General features: G+C 38.6%; 2 long non-coding RNA genes across 2 annotated transcripts in view; one reads left to right on the forward strand and one right to left on the reverse strand.

Moving 5' to 3' along the window:
• Window positions 1-27,666, reverse strand: part of LOC311421395 — a 43,005-nt gene that overhangs the window by 4,670 nt on the left and 10,669 nt on the right. Inside the window, exon 2 of the long non-coding RNA XR_014684852.1 lies at window positions 304-383. This is a non-coding gene — a long non-coding RNA (uncharacterized lncRNA). The remainder of the gene's footprint in view (window positions 1-303; window positions 384-27,666) is intronic.
• On the forward strand, window positions 3,637-13,726 carry LOC311421396. The gene is made up of 3 exons (XR_014684853.1): window positions 3,637-4,753; window positions 6,713-6,917; window positions 13,705-13,726. It is a non-coding gene; the product is annotated as an uncharacterized lncRNA (long non-coding RNA).

A 27,666-nucleotide genomic window follows, 5' to 3' on the forward strand; every position in this document is an offset into this window, starting at 1 on the left:
TACATGTCCTTCTAAATTACTGCTTAGCTAAGCAGGAAATGCTGAATTCTTATAACATTTCCCATCAGCCTCTCCTCCCAGCCGTTTAAAACGGCTGTGTTATGATTCTTTGAAGTCTTTCCTATGAGTCTACATTATTCAGAGGCTGTGGTGTGCATAAGTACATGCAGGAGCACAGGTGCAATCTTTATGGCAATCTCGAGAAGAAAGAAGAAAGACATGAAGTAGAACCAAGTGTCATGGGGTCAATGCAGTAATGCTGGGTGTTGCATGTTCATTAGCATGTATGAGCTAGAGACGTACCAGAAAAAGGCTGCAGCAAATATACTCAAGGGGTTTCCAAATGCCCAGTTTTCAGAAGAAGCCAGGTGAGAGGATGTAACCTGTAGACAGAGAGGAGAAACTAACAATAATACCAGGACATAAAGAGAACGGACAATTTCATTAATAGTTTCCACCTTGAAGTGATGGCAGCAGCAAGTGCACACTGGGCATTTTATTGCCTTGGGTGTGTCTGAGCACAGGACTAGTTGAGGTACAGCTAAATATAGTGTGCTTGTGCAAAAACCAGTAGCACTATTAAAAATGTTCATAATTTTCTAAGCAAAGCAGGTAGAAAGTGTTTCTAAGCCCCATTATTACACAGATCACCTTTGAAGGGTGGTTCCCCATTATGTTTCCAGATATTGCCCTCAAGGAGTGGCTCTATTTCCCATTGTGTGATCAAATTTCACAATCTTCTGTGAAACTGCCAGCTCAGCACCTGCTGTAGTTAGGTGTGATTTCCAATGCAGCTCTTCGTTTTGGAGCTGACACTAAGTTTGTTTTACATAAGAGTTGTAAGTGATAAATTTGTTAATGAGAAGGGGACTTCTGCCTCCTTGCCTGCCTTGTCTAAAAAGCAAGTGCACTACAAAACCACAAAATATAGGTTTCCCACAGCATATGCCAGTGAGTAAGTGGGTGACTCGCAGTCACCTCCTCCATTTTCCCTGGAGTTATGGTGCTGTCTTGCCTTGCCTTGCCCAGACACACACACACACACATGTACATAGAAGAGAATATGAAGGACTTATCCTGGTAAACATATGCATTTCTACAACACTTGACCACAACAGAAAATTAGAAGAATTTTAGGCAGGCTAATGCAACAAAGAAAATAGCTTACTTCTGAGAAAGGCACTTCAGACCATAAACATCTCAACAAATTTGTAAAGTGGCATGTAAGTGATGCAGAAGTCACTTAATCAAGCTCTGAAATCATAAACAAACTTAAAAGAACAGATGACAATTTTAAAGCCAAAACAGGATTAAGCCAGCATGCCTTTTATCCTGGTGTTGGCTTGTAGAGACCAAATATTTGTTCCCAGTCTCTTAAAAGCTATTAAAATGAATTTAAAGAAACCCTTGTTCTATAGCATTGAAATCTTGAAATATATCTAGATCTTTTTTTTTTTTTTTCTTGATTAAAAATGCTTTGAAGGAAGCCTGATGATACTACGGTGACAAAAAAAAAAAAAAAAAATCTTGAAAAGATTAAAAAATCTATTTTCAGAAAACAAAATACAAGCCAATAGGACTAGAATACAGCTTAATGAAAACAGAACTGTCTGGAGAATACAAGACAGGCCTAAGTGATATATTCTAAAATTATATTAAAACTTACACTAAAATTCTCAGTGACTTGGATGGAGTGAATGGAGACCTACCACAAAGATGGAACTGAGAATCAAAAACAACAAAGAAAGAGGAGAAGATTGCTGTCCAATACCACTGCAGACTGAAAAATGAAGGTCCTGTGTATTATCCAATAGACATCAGCATATATGTAAACACGGACCTTTCCCCAGGAGCTGTAAGAGCAGTTCCACTCTCATCCCTGGAGGTAATTCCTCCCTCAGATAGCTCTGGCATGTTGGCAGCAGTGTGCAGATGAGTGCAAAATTCCATCTCTCTCCATTTAGCATACTTCTTCTAGGAATACAACCCTTTGCTCTCAGTTGGCATGTTGTTCTCAGCATTTGCAAAACAGAAATAGAGTTTAAAATTTCTTTAGTGATGAATAACCAAGTAAAGAACAGAAAACATTGGTAGGGTGGCTTAGGAAATATGTAAATTTAAGTCATCAAGGAATTTCACAAACCTCTTTTTTTTTTTTTTTTTCCCATCATGGAACCAATAAAACTATTTACAACGTGATTCACTGAACTTTATGATTTAAGTTAGTAATGACCAAGGTGCTAAAGCCTGGAAATGAAGTGGTTTGAATGTACTAATCATGCTGTGTCCAAAATAACAACTGTTTAATAGAACTTAATCACTGTTGTAAATGCTGTGCATTTTCTCCTATTAAAGGCACATTTAATATTATTTATCCTTTAATCATACTAACAGACCCAAAACATCAAGCTGCTATTCAGGATATAGAGTCTTTTGCAATGTGCCATCTAGTGGCTGCAAACAGCCTGCTGGGGCATGCTCAAAGGTCCAAAATCCAGGCCAAGCACTCAGTCTTGTGTTGATCTTCATCAGAAACCATCCTTAAATAGCTAGAGGGAAAGTGATAGAGCAAGAGGAACACTTTTCAAAGGCAGTGCATCACAACATAGCTGCAAAAGTAGAAGTGTATTAATTAATCCAGTTAAATTAAAAAATTAAATTCAAATTATCAAATGGAAAAAGAAAGCATCTTGAAAATAAAGAAGGAACAGAACAGTTAATTCAAGGGCTCAACCCACGTATATTGTTATGCAGGATTTAGATGAGGCCAGATGCAACTGCTTCAAGGCTCAGACACCATATGCTATGTACAGTATCTATCTTAATAGAACATTAGTAATGGCTACTTTTAGATGGGACTGTACTTTGAATGTTAACATTAATTATGATCAACTTGATACTACTCAGCCAGCTGCAGAGTAGTATTAAAGTTCTCTTGCCAACTTAGCAGCATTACAGGAATTGCCTCATTTCCCTTGATCCAGTCTACAAGAAGCAGAGCGTTTTTAAATTGCCCCAGTACCTGCTACCAGCTGCCACCTGTAAAAGCTACCCCAAAAATCACTCATATGATGCTACCAGTCTCTGGAAAGGAGCAGGAAGCCCTAGGACACCACATTTTATTAATTCCGCTGATTACAGAGCTTCTCATTTCTTTCAATCAATCAAAAGGAGAAGTGGTCAGAGTTGCCTGCAAAACCAATGTCCATATTAATGTGGGATTGCACAATGTCAGGAGGGCAGGCTGAAAGCAGAAGGGGCATACAGCCTGGTACAGTTAGCTGTTCGGGCACCAGTTCTCCTGGTTGCCTATCAAGGACATCTCAGGCAGTGAGTAGTGGTTGCTTTGGAGCAGTTTTAAGCGACCGTAAAGGGAAAGTCACATTTCCCTTTTTGCTGTAGGACTATCCTGATGGGACTTGCCAGAAAATTCAAAAGGATCCTCTTTATTTGTAAGACGTCTGTCACCTGAAGCAAGTTCGAGTTTTCCTCCTTATTCTTACCTCTGGCAATATCATTCCTGCTACATGAAACATGCAATCATAAATCATTTGTCTGCATTGTAGATAACATAGCTGTACAATGCAAGCTTCCTCACACCTGTGCTTTTTCTTTTCTCCTTAGACCTAAGCAAGTGGTGTTGTGGTATCCAGAGTTACAACTGGCACTGAAGAAATAGCCCAGCCTCAGAAGATGCCACCTATTCAATCCAAAAAACCCTTTGTAATTCCTCTAGTGTTACAGCTTTATCATCCAAGCTACAGAGAAAATAGGAACAGCACCAGAATTTGTTTGGATGACTTTTAGAGACTGGACTGCTCAAAGTAACTTGTAAGTTTAGGAAGGGAGACAGAACACTTTTTTCTCTAATTAGTGGTGAAAAACAATGACCATAGCTAGTCAAAATAGAAAGATCAATGAATGGCCCAGAAAAAGACAAGCTCTCCTTTCATACTTATACGTTATACCCTAATTTGAGAGGTTCTGGGAGTTGATAGAAAACATGTTATATGGACAAGAAAAAAACAAAATTAGTTTCTGAAATATATTCTGAAGAAAAAAAAAAAATGCAAAGTACAGGTGCCAGAGGAGTAGGTTCCATGTGCCATCCTGGCTCTAGAAACAAAAGTCTTTCTCCTCAGTGTACATGGGGCGTGTGGAAGTGCAAGAGTTCATATTATATGTTTCTATATTTTGGCAAGAATACTATAAGAAAAAAAGCATGTAGCTTATTAGCCTAGAAGAAAAACCTTTGGTGTGTTTATGCTGTAACCACACACCTGTATCTCAGAAATATGAGACAATTGATGGGGAAAGGGGAGGGGACTGACATCTTTAGTTTCCTCTGCACCAGGTGCAGTCAAGTATGCAATATCTTTCTAGCCACTATTTTGAATCTGTGCCACTTTTGGCCTACTGTACCTGCTGAACAGCCCCTGCAGGGAATGACTCCAAAACATGCCCATGCTCCCTGCTCCAGCAAGATCAGTTCTTACCTGGAGCCCTGGCGGGTGCATACATAAGTCAGCCAAATCCTGAAACCATTCTAGCACAGCTGCAGTTCCTTCAAGTCACAGAAAGACAAAAACACTAAATCTTGTACTAAATGACTGTATCCATTCATTTTCCTTACAGGAGGCAATACTTAATTTCCTGTGGCTGCCAGTTTGCGTTCCATTTTTACAGGACATAGACGTGGCACTAAGGAAACTTGCTGTCTTGTCACAATGCAGCCGTATCGTGAAACATCAAGGTCAGAGACAGAGATGGACAAGAAGACTGTCCTCTCTCCTTAGTTTCTTGAACTAAAACATAGATCCTCAGATAAAGTACTATAAAATCCAGTCGGATTAACTGTAACAATCTAAGCATTTGGTTCTCCTGAATCTATTTTTTTATGTTCCTGAACAAACAGGGAGGAAGCGAAGAGGGTTATATATAAAAATAATATTTTTTAAATAAGAAAAACTTTCCATTTATTTCTTTGTATCATGAGAATGACAGAAAAACATGCTTTATGTTGGGTTAAGATAGAAGCCACATGAATAAGAACAAAGTGGCTGCTATTGCAATACTGATTACATGAGACTAAACACACTGCTTGCCATGAAAATAACAAATTTATGTCCTAGCACTATTCCTTTTGAATTAATTTCTTCTTCTTGATATTAGCATGACATGAAATTATTCAGTATTTGGAGCAGGATAAACAAGGTGAAACTGTTTAAGGAAGTACATTTTGCCACACTTGACATGACAAAGCAAAAGAGAGGACACACTATTATCTGCTCTGTGCAGATAGTGATGTGCTGTGGGCTGCTGAAAAGGGAAAGCATGTTATTGCATTAGCCCATATTAAAATGCACACATTTCTGTTATTTTTATTTCTTGAATCTGACTGCACGCAACACCACAAACTACAAAAAGCAAAGTCTCTACGTTTAGGAGCTTAGACCTACATTGGGAAAGGAATATTTAGTATTCTTAGATGGTGATTAACATGAACTCTGAGTTAGAGTTTATAAATATGATGAGTCTTTAATTTACACAACAAGTAGAGTAATAAAGATTAGAGAAAAGAGCTTGAGAGGGAGGGAGAGACACCTCCATATCTGCCTTAGGTTGCTAACACACTCTAATTACAATCAGTCTCGCAATAAAATCTTTCAAGAGCCAATACATTTTAGCTTAAAATTCATAAATGTCTGGGTGCTGCATGCACAGTGCACATAATAAACAAACGTACTGTAGCAGAATGCCTGGTTTCCTTTGAATCTTGCTCAGGTTATTTTTTGTCATGAAAGAAGTATCTGCAACTTTGGCAGTTGTAAAAATATCATGCATGGCACCACCTGCCAGACTAATAACAATAATTAGAAATGTAATAAACTGTTCATTGGCAAGGTAACAAATTGTCTTATCCTTTGAAAGTCACACTGGCCTGAGGCAATTCCTCACAGACATTTGCCACTGATGTCACAAGAGCCTGAATGAAAAGCACACTATGCAAAAAGAAAAGGAAAAAAAAAAAAAAAAGAGAGAGAGAGAGAAAAAAAATATTAAGAAACAAACAAAAGCCGCCAGCAAAGAGACATTCAACCAATCTCCAGTACCTGAAGTGGATTCCCATTTTACTGAACTAACATTAAAACTAAGGACTTCCAAAGTGAGGGTGAACCAATCCAATTACTTCCTATGAAACCTTACAGGCTGGAACATTTGGAGCTCATAATACTTGCTTAAGAAGATGAAACATTTTTTTTTACTGAATTTAGAATGAAAACTTCACTTGCTTGTTATGCTTCTTAATTCTTTTCATCTTTTGTACAATGATCTTCCAAAAAAATAATTTGCACTGAATAGCTTTTATACCGGGTTACTCTAACTCTTGTGTCTCACACATCTAATTTAAAATCTAACAATCTGAGATCAATATTATTTTCTTACTCAAGTTCCTCTAAGTACTAAAGCAATCTTGGTTCATCTGTCAGACAGGAATTAATGGCTTGTTCGTGTTTTTTTTTACCTCCCATTATTATTACTTTCCATTTGAACAGAACACGCAATTCCACATTGCTTGTTTTCTAAATGAGCGTTTAAAATCATCCCCAGCAATGAGAATGTGGTTTCATATTTTCATGACCTTATAGTGTTTTTGTCTCCACTTCCACACAGTATGTTTTATCTCTAAAAACCCATTTTTAATTTCTAGAATGTAGAAGCCATCCAGAAATCTGCAGACATAAACATTTGCTTCAGTCCACGTTCTTCCTCATCCACCTTCTGGAATACATGCAGGCATTCAAAGGAAGACTGCTACTGGTTCCATGCTTACAGAGAAGTGAAGAGAAGAAAAGCAAGTCATAAACGCTGCATAAGCACTTCTTTCTGAGGCTTCTGATGATTTCACAGTCCCAGTAAGTCATCTAGGAGGGGCCCATGCCAGGCAGCAGCCTGCTTTTGTTCTTTGCTTTGTACTAAGAAGGGAGGGACATTGCTGAGGTACAACACTTTGAGTATTTATATGATTCATTCCTTCTTTCATTGAATCATTTTCTAGTTTCTAAGATAATACCTCTGGGATGATTTCAGCTACTGTTTGCGGAAGCACCAAGTTTTATGTTTTCCATTATTGTGTGTGAAGATAAAGATGAAGGAAGGATTGCCCAAGCAAGACGTGAAAAGGTTTTGGATGGGGTGGTGGAAACCTCTCTCACACGGTTCTTATTACTGACCCCATGGCTCTAAAGTCTTGCATGCAGGAGCTAGCAAAGTCAGCTCAGCAGCCTGACTAAGAGCCAAGTACCTTCCTGCTGAACGTGCTGCATATTTTCCCAAATCCAAGCAAAGCCCTAGAATGTGTCAAAGAATTCATCTCAGGCGGAGTTTCAATATAACTGGTCAGGAAAACCCAACATGCTGGGCCTTAAGAATGTTTCGAGAAAACTCTTCCTGCTTTTTCTTTCTGTTTCTAAATTGATAATAATAATAGCTGGTTGAATTCTGAGATAAAACCTTGGAGAAGTGACATGAAGCACCTCTTAGCTCTGCCTACAAATCCTACAGGTAAACCTATGCTCTCAACGAGCTCGTAGGAAACTCCTGTTTCAAGAACTGAATTTGCGTTGTATTCCTAAAACACTTTTCCTGCAATACGACTCTATTAACACTGTTTATGCATTCATACTTCTCTTATTAATAACACCAGAGTATTCTGGGAAACCTGGGATAGATGTTCCCCCAAAGTGCATGGAAGTGGAGAAATGCTGGAAGGGCGTGCATGGGTTGGCACTGGCCGCTTGTGGAGTGCTGCAGTTAGGAACAACCAAGCACACTCCAAGAAAGGAAGGAGACAGACCAGTTGTACTGGTTATTAGGCATGGTTAAGGGGCTTAAAAAAAAAAAAAAAAAAAAAAAAAAAAAAAAAAAAAAAAGAGAGAGAGAGAGAGAGAGGGAGAAACAAACAAACAAAGAAAACAGAAGACACTTCTGCCAAGCCAGTTATAAGAAGATAATCATGTGCTAGCCTAAGCCTCTGGCAGGAGGAAAACACTGTTAGCTGTCTTCTAGGTAGCTAAATATTAATCATCCTGTTTAGAACCAATCATGTCACCAACTGGTTAGCGCTTGGTTAAAGGTTGTGGTACAGAGAAGGTGCCCTGTTTTATCTCCAGCTGCAGTATTCCTAGGCTTCTATAGACAATGTGTTGGGCAAGGCCAACACAAAAGCAATATTCCAATTGTTAGCAAGTTAGTTAGTTTTTGGACAGGTTTCTCTGCAAGCTGAGAAGCACAGCGTGTTCTGAGAGCTCTCTGCTGTTCCCGAGGGCTACATGAGAGATCCCTAAACAATTCAAAACAGATTCTCTTCAGCTGTTGAAAAAGAACGGCACAAGAATACAACGTGTTTCATCTTGGGTTGCAGGATATGTAAGCACAGTAAATTGCTAACACGCTGCATCTGTACCGCAGAGCAGCATCGCGTGTCATTCACAAGCAAATGCTGTTTGTAACCTCTGTCAGAGCTCCAGAAAGGATGCTGCACGTTCCTGATGGCATGTCAGCAAGGAGGAGCAGACACGAAAATAGCCTGAGAACTAAAAGATGCACTCTGTTCGGGATAGGTGTGGGTTATTCAACACCCTGAGAAATCATCTTGCAGCTTGAAATAAATGGAAAATAAAAAGAGCAGGCAGCAAGCCTTAGAAGCGATAATACGGAGTGATGTATGAGCGATCATTTCATTGCTTATGCCTTAGCTCTAAGTGGCCAAACCTGCACAGCATATTCAAAATCATGAATGTGACAGGATTGGGTTTGGAAGACTCATGCAGTTCAAAGGCCTCACCTGTAGCTCCACATGTTCTTGAAACTCCCACAGTCCCTCAGGGCCTTAAAACCAGACAACAAGAGCATTCTCCTTTGAATTTCATGTGGTCTGACCTTTAGAAAGTTCTGCTTAGAGGAGTTGGAGGTGACTAGACAGAGGATCAACCAACTGTTCTTTGCCTTCCAATACCAGCACCAAAGTTTCCAGTGCCATTGTCAGGAGGATTTACAAAACACTGTCAGGATTCAATTACTTGTCTCCGACACTCTTCTACGTTGTTGACTTTGACCGAGTGTGTATTAATTAAATTACTGTGCTCCAAAAACTGATGTAGGGAAGACTTTCTCCTCATTATTGTCACCACAACTCTCCCAATGGCACCCCTGCTAAGCTCAGCTCCGTGATGTTAGGAAAAGCCTGGCAGCCAAAAACGAAGCCGTAAGACCAAACAAACAAAGACAGCCCGCCAGCCTACCACTTATCCAGCAGCTTCAGGCTAGGAGAACTTTCTCTCTTTCTGTTAACCTTGTAACAAAAAAGGGAAGAATATCACAAAAGACATTTCCTAACTTGCAATGTCAACAAAAAAAAAAAAAGAGAAAACTGACAGAGTGCTGCCAACTCTTCACAAATTATGTGCTATGAGAAGAGAATAAAGTTTATTGTATGTTACGGGACATTTCAACCTGATTCTGAGGGTTCAAACTTTACACATTTACAGGGATCAGTTCCAAGGAGGAACAAACATTCCTCTCAGAGTTCAGGAAAAAGGAGCTGGAACTATACAGCCAATATCCTGAACATGGCATGTGATACAGAACACTTATAAGGGGCAAATAGCTAAGCACAAGGCAAAACGTGAGGAGAATCAGCAATTATAGCTACTTTAGCCCAATATATCTGTCCTAAGCTAATTATCTCAATCCTGTATTGACAGTTGCATATTGCTAGCAGTCTAGTCAAAAAAGCAAAACAAAACATATTGCTAAATGACACAATGACTTTACCACGTGTGTAGATCACCTACTTGAATTTCACCTAGAGCAGAAAGGCACAGAGTCAAGTCTAACACCACGTCTCCAGCTCATCCTCATTTCTAAAATAACAAAACAATAATAGCTTATAGTGGCTGTAACATTGCTACAGATGCTATGCTTTATAGGCAACACTAAATCACTGATCAGGAAATGACATTTCATATTTAATAGTGGTTCTTTATATTTTAAGTTTAAACAATTAACAAACAGAAAGTTCTCCAAATGCCAACAAAAGAGCATCCTATGGGAGAGCCAGATTTGGAGGCTACAATTCAGATCTACCTCCTCAGTGAAATTTATCCTTCAGTCTTCCAAATGAATACTGCCATGCACAACTCCTCTAAGCCATAGCAATGACAGGGCAAATGACAGATACATTTTGTCAAAAGAAGAGGCTCAGAAGGGAAAGAGAATGACATACTCTTAAATATACTGAATGCTAAAATTGACGTTCTGTTTACCAATGTGTTTTTCTAGAGACTTTAAACTCCAGATAAATGCATTTGAAATTATTTCTTAGGGACAAAAAAGGACTGAAGTATATGTAGGTTAAACCAAGGTGTGTATTCCCTAGGGATATCTCAGAAGATAAAAAGCAAGCCCTGACTACTATTTAAAGGCAGCACAGCAGACGGTTAAGTTACACCCAGGTGTGTCTTCCCTCGGGTGATCCCAAGGGAGAGATGCTAGGCCACTTTTCCTATTTAATGGTGGCAGAATAGCTGGTTAGATTACGTCTTAAGTCATTTTGTAACCTTATCATCCAAATGCAAGGATACAAAAATTGTAAGCCTACAAAGCTATTTATGATAACAAATGCTGCAGCCATCACTGCATAATAAAATATAAACAATGCATTAAAAATAAGCAATTATCCCACTACTAAATGAAATAAGAATATTTTATCAAAGGAATGAATTTATGCTCTGGTTGGGCACAAAATGAAGTAAGTTCATAGGGAGAACTCCTCTCTGACAAATTTCCAGATCAACAAGACTATTCTTGCCAATTTTACATAGCAGGAGGGGTTTATAATGAGGTCAACGGTGGTTTTACATGTGAGAGAAACCAAGAACATGTTATGTTTAAAATTGATCAGACGTTCTGAATTGGACGTGAAGTGTTGTGCACACCTCTGAACTCAGCTTACCCATTTCCAGTGCTCTGCCTTGAAAAGCATAAGCTAGTGCAGGGAAACAAGGATCACACTTGGAAAATAAGAAGGTAATCATATTTTTCCACATTCTATTACGAGATGACCTCATATACACAAGATACCAAAATGTGGCCAAAACGCAGCATTATGGGAAGCAGACTATAGGATGTTTGCTCCCTAAGCCAGGGAAAGAAACAGAGAAGCACACTCTTGAGCCACTTATTCTGGACATCTAACAAAGACATCATGCTGGCTCAGTTATGCAAGCTGTCGTTTCCTTTCGCTACACAGCGCTGCCTGTGCACAAGTACCAAACAGCACTGACACTTCAGCAATCTTCAGTGAGCAGCTGAGCCCTCCTGAAGGTAAACAGGAGCCATTTCCACCCACCAACATCATTACTTCTAACTACAGTCTCAGTCAGACGTCACTGAATTGGTTCCACTCACTTGCATTTTGAATATTTACTTCGCAACTTTGATGGCTGCAATTTTATTTTTTTCCCAAAGTGAAAGATCAGATACAGGAAAAAATGTTAACAGCTTAGACTAGCTGCCAGTACACCAAATTAACACTTTGGTCTTTGAACAAAAGCTCAGACCAAGGACAGATCTCAATTTGACTCATTACAATGGTCCAGTCTGGATCTGACAAACCTGAGCTTGTTCTGATGTAACCCTCTTGATGTCTTCTGTGCTTTGTTGGTGGCATATGGCCTCACCTCTGCAAGACCAAATGTTTCAGTTTAACAGAGCTCCTCAGGTTCACTATAAGACCGGTGTGAGGAAAAGTATTACTGGCTTTAAATTCTACACAGCTATTTTCCCAGTCAAAAGGAGAAACACCACTAAGCAGTACGGCAAGGTGTGCTGGGCTCTTTATGTCGCCCAAAGAGCACGTTGATAAAAGGCTGTGCACACACTGGTAAGGAACAGGAAAAGTCCTCAGCAAGCACAGATGCCCCCCTTTCCTCTAGGTATTTCCTCTGATAGCTATCCGAGAAAAGAAGAGATAATGCTTGCCAGTCAGTGGTTCACTTTCATTCAGGATCTTATCTCTGCACTGTAATCGACCTGTGACGCCAGCTCGAGTAAACTCACCCAACAAGCCGGTGTAAAACCAGCTAACTTAGGTACCAGTAACTATGTGGCTGCAGCTGCCTGGATCTCAAGGCAGGCTGAAAAACTCACTGCAGAAACTGGGTTAATAATCAGGCCATTAGCCTACTTTGGTTCTGAGCCACTGCAGTTAGTAACTAAGCTACTAATACAAAACCATTTCGGATTTGTCTATCTCAGCCATCGGAGTTGGGAATTGTAAATTAAAGGTAGTGCAGAATTCGGGAATAACTAAGTAAAGATGTCAAACAAAGCCCCGATCATCTCAGGACCTTTCCTGCCAGCTGTAGACACGTAACCCTGAGGGACATCAAATGGGAAAGCCCTTGGAAGGGACAAGTAATTATCCGGCACTATCTCTGAGATCTCCCAGACAGGAAAGAGCATATCCACCAACAATTCATCCTCACTATCTCCACAAGATCCCACAGATAAATTGACAAAGTCTTGGTTTCTAATAGCAGAAGTTCCTGGTAGATCTAATAAAGTCAAATTGACAAATTCTTGATAGGAAATACATTTATCATGGGTAAAAATATGTCTTTTCTTCCACGGGTCCTATTATTATAATGTGTGAATACCATGGTAGATCTTTTCTGTCACAAATTTGTGTAACGTATTCAGCAGCAGGAATCACAAAAACACTTCATGAGCAGCATGAACTTAATTGTCCTCCAGAGCAGAAAGTATGTTTTTATCAAAGTTTCAAGGCCTTATTCAGTATCTTACCATAATCGTGGGAGATAAACATGGGTGTACCTATACAATAACCTGGGGGCCGCAAAGATGTTTCTTCTGTTTTGTGGAATGACGATAATTATATTTAGCACTCATTCAAGGCTTTTCATCTTCAAAGCACTTTACAAACATTAATTAATCCTCACAACACCCTATGAGGTAGGTAAGTATTATTACAGTAGGTGTGATCAGGTTTGTGCAGGGGACTGCAGAGCATGCACAAGCCAGGTAAGGGCAGCAGAAATACATATTCCTGCAATTGCACATTTAGGCTCTTATTCCGCTCTACATACCTGCACACAAAAAACAAACCTCTCCACATAAATATATGTAAGTACATGCTCACACAAATGCATACAAACCTCCAACTTAGTTCTATTTTTATGATTGTGCTAAAGCACGCAGTTTTGGGGAAAGAATATTACCTTGAATGTATTTGTCTCGTAGCGTTCACCTTACATTTAAGGGGCACAACATGTTTTGACATTCTATGGTGGAGTCACAATTCTGTTCCACAATGAGGGTTCAGGCTGAACAAATGTAAGAAAGGTTCCTATTTCTGGTAGCTGAATACTTTCTGATAGTATGGCAAAATCCATGCCAGGAAAAGAGTGTTTTTAATAACCGCAGATGGATAATAGGTTTGCAAAACACAGTAACAGATGGGTATTTTAAATCAAAATTAAAACAGAGAGGTTGAGAGGGAGCATTCTCTTTCCAGACAGTTAGAGCTCAATACCTGCCCAACTCCTCTGAAGAATTACCAAGAGAACAAGGAAAAAAAAAACTGCAGCTTAGTCATATTTGTATTCTTATTAAATGCAGGATTGCCTGAGGCGAACAAGAGCTGATATCATAATTATTGGCTTGCCTAGCCAGCTGCCTTCTCTCACCTGATGTAAGATCAGATCTTTCCAGCCTTTGGAGACTCTGTACCGCTGAGCCTCCACTCTCTCTGCAGGGCTGTTTGAATGACCTAATCCTGTCCTGGAGCAGCAGCACGCCGTTTTGCTTCAGTAAAAAGGTAAGAGGAAACCTCTGACAACTTCATATAGCTTTTTAGAATTCAGCCGTGAAAGCCAAACGGAAGGGGGAGCAGAACTCTTTTGCCTTGGCTCATCTATTTAATGTGAAGTCCCCGAGGCTGACTTTGAAGAACTTCAGGCTGAGGGAAGGGGAAGGTCAGCACCTACATCCCGTTCCTCAGCAACTCCCATAGGTATTCATCAGCTGCGAGTGAGGAGTACCAAGAGAAGCAGTCAGGAAAACACCAGGTAAGTTCACAGATCCATTGGTCTTTTACTGGGAGAAGTGAAGACTGTAGGTGATTTCCCAAAGGAAAAAAAAAATAGATCGTCTTGTATGGGGTGTATACCAGCTTAAGCTAAGCCACTGTCTGTTTCATAGTTACAAAGAAAGCTGGCAGTGTTTACCATTACCTGGAAAAAAAAATAAAAAAGAAAAAAAGAAAAAAGAAACTACCTAACAGAAAGACAAGAAAAGCATTTCTAAAAATTCTGAGGTCTCATGCCTCATAAATTCACAACAGATTTATTTCAAGTTTTTCCAATGGTGAATCAAAAACTTGGAAAAACATACATTTTGAAATTCAGCTTTCTTTTACTATGGCCTGTGTTTTAAATATGCCATTTTTGCCTTGTGTGTTTTGTGGTAGCAGGTGAAAACTTTTTTTGAGCTTACTCTTATATTGTGAGGTGACTGAAGTGACAGCCAGACAGAAGGTGGGATGTGTTAACTGCAAAGATGACTGAACTTAAGTACAACAAATGGAAACTTGTTTCTTATTTCTTTATGTGCATAGGAAATACGTTGCTTTATTTTCACTTTTTAGTTTCAGACTGTTAGATTTCCAGCAAGAAAGGAACTGTTCGTATTATAAACACAATAATTATCAAACCTATAAATAACAACTAGCCATCATTCACCTTGACCCTTGGTCCTCCTGCAAATTTACAGATTAAATCTGAGGGAATTAGACTTTATTCTATAAAGTCTTCAGTTTGATTTATCTAAATCACGTGTTTCTAACTTGAATATTGATATGAGCTAGGTTGAACTGGATGAGTTTTAGGCTGAAAATGTATATATTTTGTTTACAAATAATTACGAGCATAGAAGAACAAAAAGTATTTAAATATCTGGCGTACATATTTCTTAAGGAGTAAAGGATTGTGTACTTTGCTGTCAGCCAAGTGATGCCCTATGTCACATATGCAGCCAAGCACATTGTTTACCTACAGCCAGGTGAGGGGAGATGAACATGGGTAGAAGTAGTATTAATGTAAATTACAAAAGGGACTACATCTTGGTAATCTGAGCATCCAGGCTCTACCCCAAACGTTAAAGCATAGTGTGAGAAAGTACTAGCTTGTACATGAGCACAGATACTCATATAAGTTTGCTATGTTCCTAATAATAAAACTGTAGCCACGTGTTAGTTACCAAGAAGGCAGCCAGTTGACTACTCTGGGGAGTAAATAGAAATATCTCTACACCACCACGGTAGGTGTAACACAGGAGCCTGCCAGGGACACCTTAAGACATTTGCCATTATTACAAAGCACTGGTGTGAAGGAGGAAAGCAAAGGAGAGGGAAATCTAAATGAAGTGACATCTTTCTGAAACAAACAGGCTTTTGTCTTTTTCAGAACAGCTTGCTGTGCAAATGAAGTTTTTGAAGGGGATAGTTGGGAGGAAAAAAAGTGTGTAGGGGTTGTTGTTGTTGTTTTTTAATAAGAAAAAATGAGAACGTGCTATGTCATCTTAGAATATCTATTTTGTAAAAGCAAAAAGAAAAAGAGATTTGTTTAGGATCCCTGGAATCTAAACATTAACCACAACAGCAACAGTCTGAACTTTTTGGCTGCAAAGTGCAGAAATTTAACACAAGTAGCGGTGTTATGTAGAACTTCTTTCAATCACGAAATCGCTCCCATAACCTAGTTTCTTAGGCTGTTAAATGAACAAGCACAGGGAGACAGTGATGCAGCCTCAAAAAAAAAAAAATCTAAAACAAATTTTCAAGTCCTGCAAAACATATTGCTAATTGATTCACCCTAGAAAGAAAAAGAGCCTTTGAGTAGAGCCCACAGTGACCACAGCTAGATTTGAAGTCAGACATTCTGCAGTTATCTATGCAATAAAATTTAAAAGGCATAAAGATTCAAAAATATATATATATATCAAAACATGTATTTAGCCTTTGGAAGGCAGGGAGTCAAAGCACTGCAGAGTGTGTATAATTTTTACATGTACTTCTCTGTCCTGTTTATAAACCAATTACAGATGCAAAATACTCCAGCAGCTCACTCCTCACTCATGCAGAAACTTTGGAAGCTGGCTCTTTCTGATTGTGCCCATTAGAAAGTAAGGAAAAATGTTGGTTTGGATGTAGCAAAAGTGAAACAGTATTTGGTAGATCGGTGCCTATAAATCAGAGTAAAGCCAACGGAGGTAACTTCCAAGCAGATAGTATTTACTGTGTGTGACCAAGTCCTCTATTGTTACTCAGAAAGGCTGAGCTTTATGATTTGGGTCAAACACACCTCTCTGCTCTCCTGCACCTAGAAAATCATTAGCTTGAAATACAAAGAGATTAATTATGGTGATAATGCAGATTAAGTGAGAGGTACAAATAAAATCCTCCTCTACTACATCTGTGAGTATGGCCACTGCCACATCTTTCTGAGGTTATTCTCCATTCAGTTAAAATTTGAAAGCAAGTTGACAATTCCCAAACTCCATGCAAGGCTGAAAGAGGCTGGAATACCGTGAGTAGGAGCACACAAAGAAACCACCACAGAATGGCATCATTCTGCCTGCCCTAGGAAGCAGAGCTGTGAGGTGCTGCTTTCTTCTGAGTCACTGCTGAATCAATGCCCTAACATGGCGCTGACAACAGGATGCTGCTCACGTTAAGGACTAAAACCTAAGTTGTTGTGGCAAGTTCTATTTATCAAAGACACCTTGCCACTTTGAATAAGATTAGGGGAAAAATTAAATCTTTTGCTATGTTTTAAATAAAAGTTCAAGTCATGCCCTCATAGTCATAGCCTGCTGCTCTTCTGCATCACTAACTGGCTCTTCACCCTACAGACTAAAGCCCAAAGATTTTTTTTTCTCTTTTAACCAGCTGCATCCTGTACAGCAGAGCCCATTTTTTGCACCCCTCTTGTGCATCTCAGTCCCCTGGTCATACATGAGACACTAGCAGTGTTTTTTTCACAATTCCCAGAAAGCTCAGACCCCTCACTACAATGCAGTATGCCAAGCTTGTCTTGCAAGCAGCCTCTTCCCAAGGCCCTATATGTCATTATTCTTTGCCTATTTGACACTATTCTTCTTTCAATTCAATGCTTACAAGAACCACGTACTCTAAGCAAACAGTATAGAATTTTTTTGTTTGTCTAACCAAATAGTATAGAATATTTGTTTTATTTGCAATGCAAGACCTTCAGGTTGTCCACAGAACGACATAATCTTTTGCATTATACCAATGAGGTAATAATGCCTAAGAGTGTTATACGTAGTTTACCTAAATTTCACAACGTTTTCAAATAAAACCTGCATTCTTTGTGCCCTGTTAAATGTTGTGTAAGTATCGAAGGGAGCTGCTAAACATGCGGTTAGTAAAGTGATCCCTGTAGAGCCTTTACAAATCTCAACAGTGTCTTTTGAGGCTTAGTTAATATATGTAAAATCATTTTAAGATGTTTGGATGAGACAGGGCTACTGCAATCCAGAGCATTATTATCTTTCTGTTGGTGAAGTGCTCAGAAATGAATGAAGCATATAGGGTGAGGTTCCATCAGAGTCATGTAATGAAGCTAAACATGCTGTCATTTTAACCCAATTTGTTTCCCTCTGTACTGCTGCCTCACCAGTTTGTTAGAGCCTCTCAAAGGAGCTCATCTAGTGTCAGCTTACAACTTCCACACCTAGCCCGTACTTTACTCCTGGAATGGGTAGGTATCCCTGCCCTGCAAACTCTTAACTGCTGGTTCAACAGACCTGCCAGGACAGGTCCCTGCAACATTCCCCTCTGTGGGCAAATGGTAGGATGCCAGAAATATTAGACAGGAACCTGTTCTCCCAGGAATGTAAGTAATTCATAGAAGGAAATAATTTACTATTTTCCCAGCTGGAATAATTAAACAGCTAGGCACTGTCCTCCCAAGTGCAGAAAAGAATAGCAAACCAGAGGGGGAAAAGAGCTGGAATGTCCTTCAGTATGAATTCCCTCCCGGACTAAACAAGCTTAATCCTGTGAATCTTTCCTCATAGGACACATCTTCTAGGTTCTGACCGCTCTCACTCTCACCTACGGACTCCAGATTGGAGTCCGTTCTTTTGAAATGTGGTGACAAAATTGGACACCAACCTTCAGCTGATGCTTTACCAACACCAAGAGGAGCTAGCATCCTAAGTCTCACAGCAAGCACTTCTGTAAGCACCTCATACCTGCAAGCATGTCTGCCTTTTACATTAAAGCATGTTATGGCTGATTTAGGTTCCGTTTGTAACCCATTAAAACCTTGAGATCTTCCTATGCAGAACTGCTACCTAGTCACCTGTTCTCATTCACTTTCTGTGAGGTTTATTATTCCTGCCTAGACGTTGAACTTAGTTATTATTGAACTGCATTTTACTTGCTTCAGATCATTTTTCATGTCTCCTTCTGAGTAATAATCCTCTCCTGTAAATACATATGCAAAGCCTTCTCTCTTCATGCTGTCTCCAGGTTTGATTAGTGTTCCTCTCCAGTCAATCACACAAGTCATCAGTGAAAACACCAAGTAGCATCCGACTCTTTTACAAATCCACTCATAATACTTAGTTAGTAACTACTCTTCATACTGTTTTCCACCCAGCTTTACCTCCTCATTACTAGAGTTTTCTCTAAAATAACATTTCTTTGTTCACTTATAAAAATATCTTGGGAGACAGTGTAAAAGCCTCAGTAATGTCAAGCTGTATTATGTGTATATCCCTGCTTCTTCCTGCAACAAGGCCAGTATAGAGGCAAACTACACTAGTACGACAATTGTTTTTATGGTTTTTCCTTTTGTCTTTGTTTCCTTAGTTTGATTTTTTTTTACTTTATTTTACACTTTTTCTGGGAATTGAAGTTAAATCGGCTAGCTGTAATCCTCTCATACTTTCTAGTTTCAAGACAGGTGCTGTATTTGCCTCCTTTCACTCTTCTGACATGGCACTCGTACTCAGTGAATTCTCAAAGACTTGCAGCTCTGTCATTACATCAGCCAATTCTCTAAATTCACAAGAAGGAAGTTAATTAGGTCCACTAAACTTGAAGACGTCAAAAAGCCTCAGCCTTGTCCCCTGGGAGGTGAGAACAGATGTATTCCTCAGTGCATGAGATCAGAGGCAAACACCATTAATATTCCCAAATTTCTCATACTCTGACTTGGCATTGCCCCGTTAGTTTTCCATTGTGCTTTAAGGTCACTAATTAATGTGTGCCCTACTTTTCCACTCAGGAATGGTTTGGGGCTGTTTGTTTTTTTCTTTGAAATGCAGAGTGTCTGGAGAACACCTGAGCTACCGTATGGGTTTTGGGGTCAACTTCGTGATATCTGAGTTTTGCTTTCTTAAGGCACAAGAAATACCATTGTCAAACACTTTTATAAGAACCTTTTTAAAACATGGAAAAGTTACATATTAGGAGTAATATTTTCAAGATTAGCTATTAACACAAAGTACTCTGTTCAGGGTAGCCTACACATAGTCTTCTGAGCAATAATGATACTTATTTAAGAGTATGGGAATTTACTGTCCATAGGTAGATACCAGTTCAGTCTATAATCAGGTGGAAAAATTCTTTGTATCACAAAAAAATTCATTCAGTGAAAGACTCACTAGAAACCTGGTGATGGCTTCCTGGATTTCTGTCCAGCCTCACACAGCGAGATCACTCTGCGGCCTAGTTTGACGAGCATTACCTAGCAGTAGTTTTCAGCAGACAAGAGCCAAAAAACAAGTAGGGGACAGCTTAATTCAGCCATACCTGTTCTCTTTTCCTCCCTGACCCTGTAAAAATACAACAGGGGACTGTTTTCGACAGGGAAAACAAGCTAGGTTTACTTATGCATATGTAGTGACTCAAAAGAACTGCAAAGAGGACCACAATATTTGGCTTAAAATAATGGTACTCCTTACCATTTTAAGTCTCCACAGAAAAAGTCATTTAAAAAAAAAAAAAAGAAAAAGTTTGAGTATGGGTGAATAGACAATTTTCCCACATGCAAGGATGCTATTAAGCTAAAAGATTTGAGAAAGAATGGCAAAGAAACATTTAAGAGAGAATGAAAATGTGCAAACTGGAAATAAGCACACACTGAATCTGAAGATAGGATGTACCAGGGATGAACTTCTTGAATTTAACAATGTGGATAATCAAGTCTTGTAATCATCATGTAATTCTTAAAAAGTGTATGATGGATCTATTATACTAGCTTCTGGTTTAGATGTTATAAAAATCAAAGTTTTCACCTTTATTTCTTTACTACAAATGCAAAATCAGACATTCTTGATTAAAAAAATATATTTGTGATTCCTGTATAATCACTATTTCAGCAGGACTGAGTTTCTCACAAGATGTAAGATCCATAAAAACTGCAATAAGAGAAGTGATAAGTGGCAATATTTAACTTGAGAGGAGAGAAAGAAAGGAATCATTTACAGAAAAGCAAATAAAGTGAACCCATATGAGGAATTCTTTTGCCCTAGTTTAGCAAGTCAGATTCGATGATGCATTCATTAGTAATATTTAAGGTTCAAGCAAATGTTTTTTTGTAACAGACACAGGCCCTAGATTTCACTGTCGGAAGAAATTAGGCACGTGCTTTTTATTTTTTTAATCTGTTTTCCTGCTGATATTCTTCTCTCCACTTCAACCCAGCTGACCCTGCTTGGAGCAGGGGGAATAGAGCTGGATGAACTGAGATCTTTTCCAACCTCAGCTTCCCTGTGCCTCCATGAAGCTTTCCAATAATATCCCTGCTAATCAGATCTTGCTACAGATCGGAAACAACAGCTGTGAAAACGAAACACCTCATAGGAGAAAAATGGTCTTTGACCATAGCATGGGATCTGCCGTGGGAAGCTGCGGCCACCACGGGGCAAGGTGACAAAGAAAGCCAAGCATGAGGTTGCTTTCAGTGCTGCCTGGCCCCTTCACCAGCAACAAATGACTATGGTTGACAAAAGCTGCTCGTGCAGGCTTCATATCACACAGCCTCAGATAAAACTAATCTCAAACGCAAATCTTTTCCTTGTCTCTAAAGCTTGATCCACCATTCGTAACCGATAGCTATCATAATACAAAGCTCTGGTCTCAGTTGGAAGAAATATTACTTCAAAGGGTTTAAATATGGGAATGCCAAAAAAAAAAAAAAAAAAAAAAAAAAAAAAAAAAAAAAAATCCTATTTAATTGTAAGACATTATTTCAGGAATAAATATCTATACAGTCTCCAAGCAGCATGTTCTTTGCTCAGGACCCTATTTTCCCTTCTTGACATTTTTCCTTCCATTCAGTCTGTACCTCTATGTTCTGTGCTTGCATGACTGTTTATAGTCCCCCAAAATACCATATTATCAATTCATTTTATATTTGCTTAGTTCACCTGAAAAAGTTAAAACATCACAATGAGTAAAGAATTGTATAACACACAGAGGTATTTAAAAGGAAGGAAAATTTTGAGCAGTCTCTGTTACCAATGTCGACAGAGATTTGTGGTTGTTTCTTTTTTAATATAAAATATAAATACATTTTAGTATCTCAAATCTTTCTTCCTCCTGAAGTTACCATTCTGAGAAAAGAGTTAGCAATAGTATGAAACCATACCTAATGAATATTCTTTATCAACTGTGCTTTAAGCGTTGGAAACAAACACCTATAAAAAGTTTAATTTGCATTATTTTTTATGTATAAGAAAACAATGTTTTTTGTAGTATGTTTAGCTTTACATCTTCCTTTAATGTGGTTATCCCCTTAGATCAGCTCATTATCTTTTATGTACCATTGAAATTTAATATTTTAAGAGAAGAAATGAGTATAGTTCCAACCTCTTGATATCTAGCTGCTCCCAAAAACACAGGATTCCTCTTCAATAATGGCATTAATTTTTCACACTAAGGAGAGGACAGAGAAAATCTGTTACAGAGCACAAGTGCCTCAGAGTCTCTGTGCTTTCTAAGCTGTGTGATGATATATGCGTCACATGCTATAGAAATACAGGGGGAAAACGTAGGATTTTTATGATTTCTGTTTAATTTTAGCATTTTTCTTGTTTCTAATTGTCATCTCCATTCCTAACTTTATAATAGCATCAAGTAGGTGTACGTAATTCAACACATTTGCTTAAATGATGCTTCCTCAGAGAAACAGTGACTGTTCACCCAGACTGTTTACTGCTAAACACAGTTTCTGCACACCAAGTTTTTGGATGTTTGCTCTTTCTGTTCAACTTCTTTCCTGTATTCCAAGCGTGCTATTACACTATGTCTAGTGGTAAGGAAATTTCTATTTTTTTTTATTATTTTTTTTTAAAGTTACTGGGGTGTTCCTATAAGTGAAATGTAGGGAAGAACGGGCTATCCATTGTGTGACATAACTGAATTTCTCCTACAAAAGCTGCGAACGTCAAGCGTTCTAGTTTCCATGTCTTGTTTCATCTAAATTTTATTTATTTATTAAAGAAAATGCTGTGCTGTAAGAGATTTCAGCCAAAGTTTTGGGCAAAGAGAACTAAAAATATATGTATAGCATCAGTTATCAATAAAGGATACTTGCATACCCTGAAAGACAGACACAAACAGAATTAGGAATTTGTAACAAATAGTCAGAAGTAAACATGACATATATGTATGCAAAATAGTTCCTGAAGGACATCCTCTATCGCTTTAGATATTCCTTTAAAAGTTGAAATATTTCAGCATGTTAGAGGCTACTGTCATAGCCTCCATTTCTTAGATAAGCTATTGACAGAATACTTTTGAAATATAAACCCTGAAGAGATAAACCTAAGCTCCTGAATAAGGGTATGCATGCCACAAATCTGTATTTTCAGAGTGTTTTTTGCTGTGCACAATCAGATCATGGCCAAATATATATTAGTAAATCAGTATAAAAGTACATCACCTTTCACAAGTCAGATGGCCCCCCATTGAAAAGTTTATCCTGGGTGGACAAATTACATTATTTTATCAAAATTTCATATCAAGCATTCAAATTTTGCTGGCTTGAACAATGTGTTTTTAAACAAGCAAGAATATAGAGAACCGAGGAAAGAAACTTAGCTGTTTTGCTCTTCTTTTAGAGGACATACAAAGCTTAAAGAACTTCACTAAAAGAGTTAAAAAGCATAAATGGAGAAAATCAACTTAAAATCAAACAGCTGTTCTCGATACTTTTGCTTTTAACAGTAAAGAAGCAGTGCTTATGAAACAGAAATAGACTCTAGGAATAAATTAGGGACTGGGAAAACTGGTGGGTGTAGCAGAGGAATGAGTCCTTGGAACGTGGGGAGGGTGAAGTGGAAGAACAAACACCAGTTACTTTACAGTGAGGCAGAGAGAAGGTTAAGTGGGTGAATGAACTTTGGTGCAATTTAGTCTGTCGGATATGGCAATATTTACAGTTTTAGGGACACTTATGCTGTTAGCATAGCTGCAAATAAGGGTGATTTTAGTTGTACGTATTGTTTTATAATTTTCCTTGTTTTCAGATTTTTATTTTTTTTAAATGAACTTCTTTTGTACTTACATTAAAAGAAGAAACTATATTTCCAAGGCTTACAAAGAATTGTCATAATCATTTCTAGGAAGTTTAACACTTTCATGCACAATTTCTTGTTTCGTTCACCATATTAGATTTGCTTTTCCTTCTCCCTCCTCCCCTCTTTTAGCCTTCTTAATTTCAAGTCACTTGCATTTCATGTTGTTCTCAGCAGTTATTCCCTCTTGGAGGATTAGCATATTTGTATGTTACTCATTTTGCAAAACAATTTCAGGCCATATTTCCCCATAAGGTTCTTTAATCTCCAAACTGTCCCTCATTTATTCTTCTGTCTGGCTGACTGTCTTTTGCTTCTTCTGGTATTGCAAAGGGGATGCTTTAAATTACAAAATTCGGTTCTCAACTTGATGTTAGGGTGTGAATGACTTCATAAGCTGAGGGACAGGGAAAGAAGGAGCGGGGATAGTCAGGTGTCTGCCTTTTTATTTCTTCAGTCTAAATTCTCTCTCCCTTTTTGCTAACTTTGCAGAAGATATTGAACTAGATTGTTTACATCTGCTGGCAGGTAGCTGCATTTCCCTGAAATACATCACCTTTTACACTGCAGAGAGTTCATGGCATTGAAATGTATGACATGCTTGGTTTTATGAGCTTAAAATAGTGTGCAATGCTGTGCACTTGATACTGAAAAACATCTGTCCTGGGTGAAAGCAAAGCCCTATCTAGGTCTGTTTCCAGCAATGAATGTGACTCAGTGCCTGGAGAAAATCATGGAAACAGAGCAAACATAGTTTGCAACTGGAGCTAGTGTCTGTATATTTAATAAGCCACAAAGAGTTTCCTTTCTGTGAGCTTGTCCCTTGTCAACCATCCCTTGAATATATGCAATTATTATTATAATATATATCTACAGTGACCTGTAGTAGGGGCTTGCACAGCTCAGCTACACTCTGCATGAGGAACCAGCTCATTTTGCTAGTTCTGAATCTCCTTCCACGTTGGCTCATTGGATGGTGTACAGCTGTTTATTTAGAAGACTGCCTTCAATCCCTATTCACCGTCTCCATGCTACTACCTATGATTTAATGCATCTCTTTCATTTTTTCACCATCATCACCACCAATCATATTTTCTCCAGGCCTAAGCCCACTTACACATTCCTCACATGGATGCAGGTCCAGACTTTTGATCAGATTTGCAGCCCTTTCCTCAACCTGTGCTGTACAACTCTCCCCTCTTCCCCTAACAATGGTTAGCATTTGACTCCTATTAGCATTGAGCTGATGTTTTCAAAGACCTATCTATACCTACTTTTTCTTGAGTTTTAATGGTCAACTAAATGCGCTTTTTTTTTTTTCTCCTTAAAAAAGGATGATTTTTTAGCAAACGATGTTTTTGTGCTTCTCTTCAGGTTTTCCTATAAAGCTGGATATCCCATCATTGAATCTCATAAGGTCTTTTTGCTGTTCCTCCCACTTAATCTCCACCTTAACTATTCAGAATAACAGTACCATCAGCAAATTTATCATAGTGCTGCTCATCTCTTTTTGCAGGTTGTCTGTGAATTCATTAAACAACAGTCTCAGCAGACCTCTAAAGATCACACCTCTTTCCTTGTGAAAGCTGAACACTCACCTTTACCTTTTGTTTTCTGTCTTTTAACCGATTAATTAATCCATGCAAAGACCTCTTCTGCAGGTAGATATCCAGGATATCAGTGGCTATTTAGTTCCCTTAAAACCTTGTGATGAAGTATCTAGCCAAAAGCTTTTTTTGGTAACCTTATCATCAGCTGAAGTTCCCTAAACCACGCTTTTGCTGAGTTTTTAAAAGTAAGTTTGTTTGGCACGATTTCCTTTAACAGAAGTCACACTGGTTGTTACCATATGTATCAAATGGCATTTATTCATGTGCCCACTATTTCTACCCTTTAGAAGGATTATGTAAGAGACTTAATATATATTCCTCATCTCTACCAATGGGATCAATTTAAAAATTTTAAATCATATTTATTAGTTCAGTTTGTGGAAGATGCTTTTTTCCACTCTTTTTGTTGTTGTTGTTGTTGTTGCTGTACTAATTCGCATAACGAGAGGATTTTTTTTACATTGTTTCTAACATTTTCCTCTACTGGCAAAAATGGAAATACAAATCTACTGGTGTATCTCTTTATAATGATTCCTTTCCAGAAAAAGATCCAGTATATCCATTTGAAATACTTGAACATGCTACTCAATATTGACTGCTGAATAAATAAAACCAAGTTTTGTAGACAGAAAGCTATGGCTAGGACTGGAGGGTGGGTTCCCTCCAGAGAAATAATTCCTATTCTCCATTACCTCTCCCTCCATCTTCACTACTTTATACGCAGCATTTTTCATGCATGCCTAGGAATAGGTGTCAGCAGAATACATCACTCCAAATCAGCTGTGCTTCTATGAGCTAGCTGAATTAGTTACTAGTTGCTAGGTGGATGCTGAAAGACCTTTGATCTTAAGAAGACAAAGCAGGAGCCTGAGTCTTGGTTTTTTGTGTGTGTGTATGTGTGTGTTTTCTTTCCAAAGGTTTCCCCAGAAACTAAATGCTTGAACTAGCGCTGCATTTCTGCTGGCTGCATGCAATTTCTCTTCTCTGAGAGTTTTAGAGGCCAGTGTATATTAGACTGCATAACCCAGGCTAAACATGTGAAACAGGTACTAACCATGGTTTGCACTGATTCGGTTTAATTCAGTGTAAAACTAACAGAACCTGTTACAATGAAAACTGTCACTTACAGACTTAGAGCAGCTCTGCCTGCTGACATTAAGAGCTCAAACCAGAGGGTAACAGGTGAAATCCCTCCTTCTATAGGGAAACAGACATTTTCAGAGCAAAAACTCCCCAAACACTTCAATTAAACAGCCCCTGAGCTTGGTTATCTGGCTCTGCTGTTCCCCTACTTAACACATCGCTGCTCAGTGAATCAGTCATTCAAAGCTGTTTTTTTTCTTTCTGTTTTTTTTTGTTGTGCCTTTTTTTTTTTTTTTTTAACATCCTCGGCTTACGACTGTGCAAATAAGATTCCCAAATCCATTCCTCAGATCAAATAAAGGTAATTACAGAGCTTACTGTGGGCGATTCCCAGTGGGAGGGTGGGAGTGGCCACGGGTGGGGCTGCAAGGTGAATACTGTGCATGCACAACAGAGAAAATGGGAATGCACCACACCCGTCATAAAACATGCTGCCACAGCCAGCAACAGAAACCATTAGGGTGGATCATCATACACACCTTCTCATAAAGACAGAAAGATGGCATGAGATCCCAAGATGAACTCTCAAGTCACAGGGAGATGAGCATGACTCACCGAGAGAAAAGGAACGTAAAATAAATTGTGAGACTACTGAAGGATCTGTGCCATGTGTCCCCCACGTTTTCCCTGTGTAATACACGTATTTCCAGACAGGATTAATAGGGTACATCACATTCCATACAGCCCTAAAGCTATCAATAGTTTGTTCGAGGGAACATTTTACTATTAATCATTATTATTACACTAGCACATAAGAAGCAAGGGCCATAACTTTTTATATGTTGTGTACGGAGTACCTGACAGTTCCTGAACCACGTTACTTAATATGCCTCTACGTGGTTCTCACATTTTTTGAAACTTTAACCAATCTAATCTCCCAGCATTTGTCTTTAAAGCCAACTGACATTTGCGTTTCAATTAAAATTTAAATGTGAACTCTAGACAAGACAATTTTAATAGAAAATATTGTGAATAGTTCATAGACTACTTTAGAAACTGCCAGGAGCTAGACTAGCCATAGCAGAAGGGAAATGGATATAGAATTTATCAAAAGAACTAATAATGTGATGGAAGAAAGTGACATGGACTTTCATTGCAGGGAGCAGGAAGGAAAGAGGATGGATAAATACTTAGGAAGAGACAAACTACAAAATGATAGGAGAGAGGGACTCTGAAGGGAAATGAGATGATGTGAAACAGGGCTACAGAAAAGGTA

This window comes from Aythya ferina, assembly GCF_964211825.1.
Source record: "Aythya ferina genome assembly, chromosome: 19".
In the NCBI taxonomy this organism is placed as follows: Eukaryota; Metazoa; Chordata; class Aves; order Anseriformes; family Anatidae; genus Aythya; species Aythya ferina.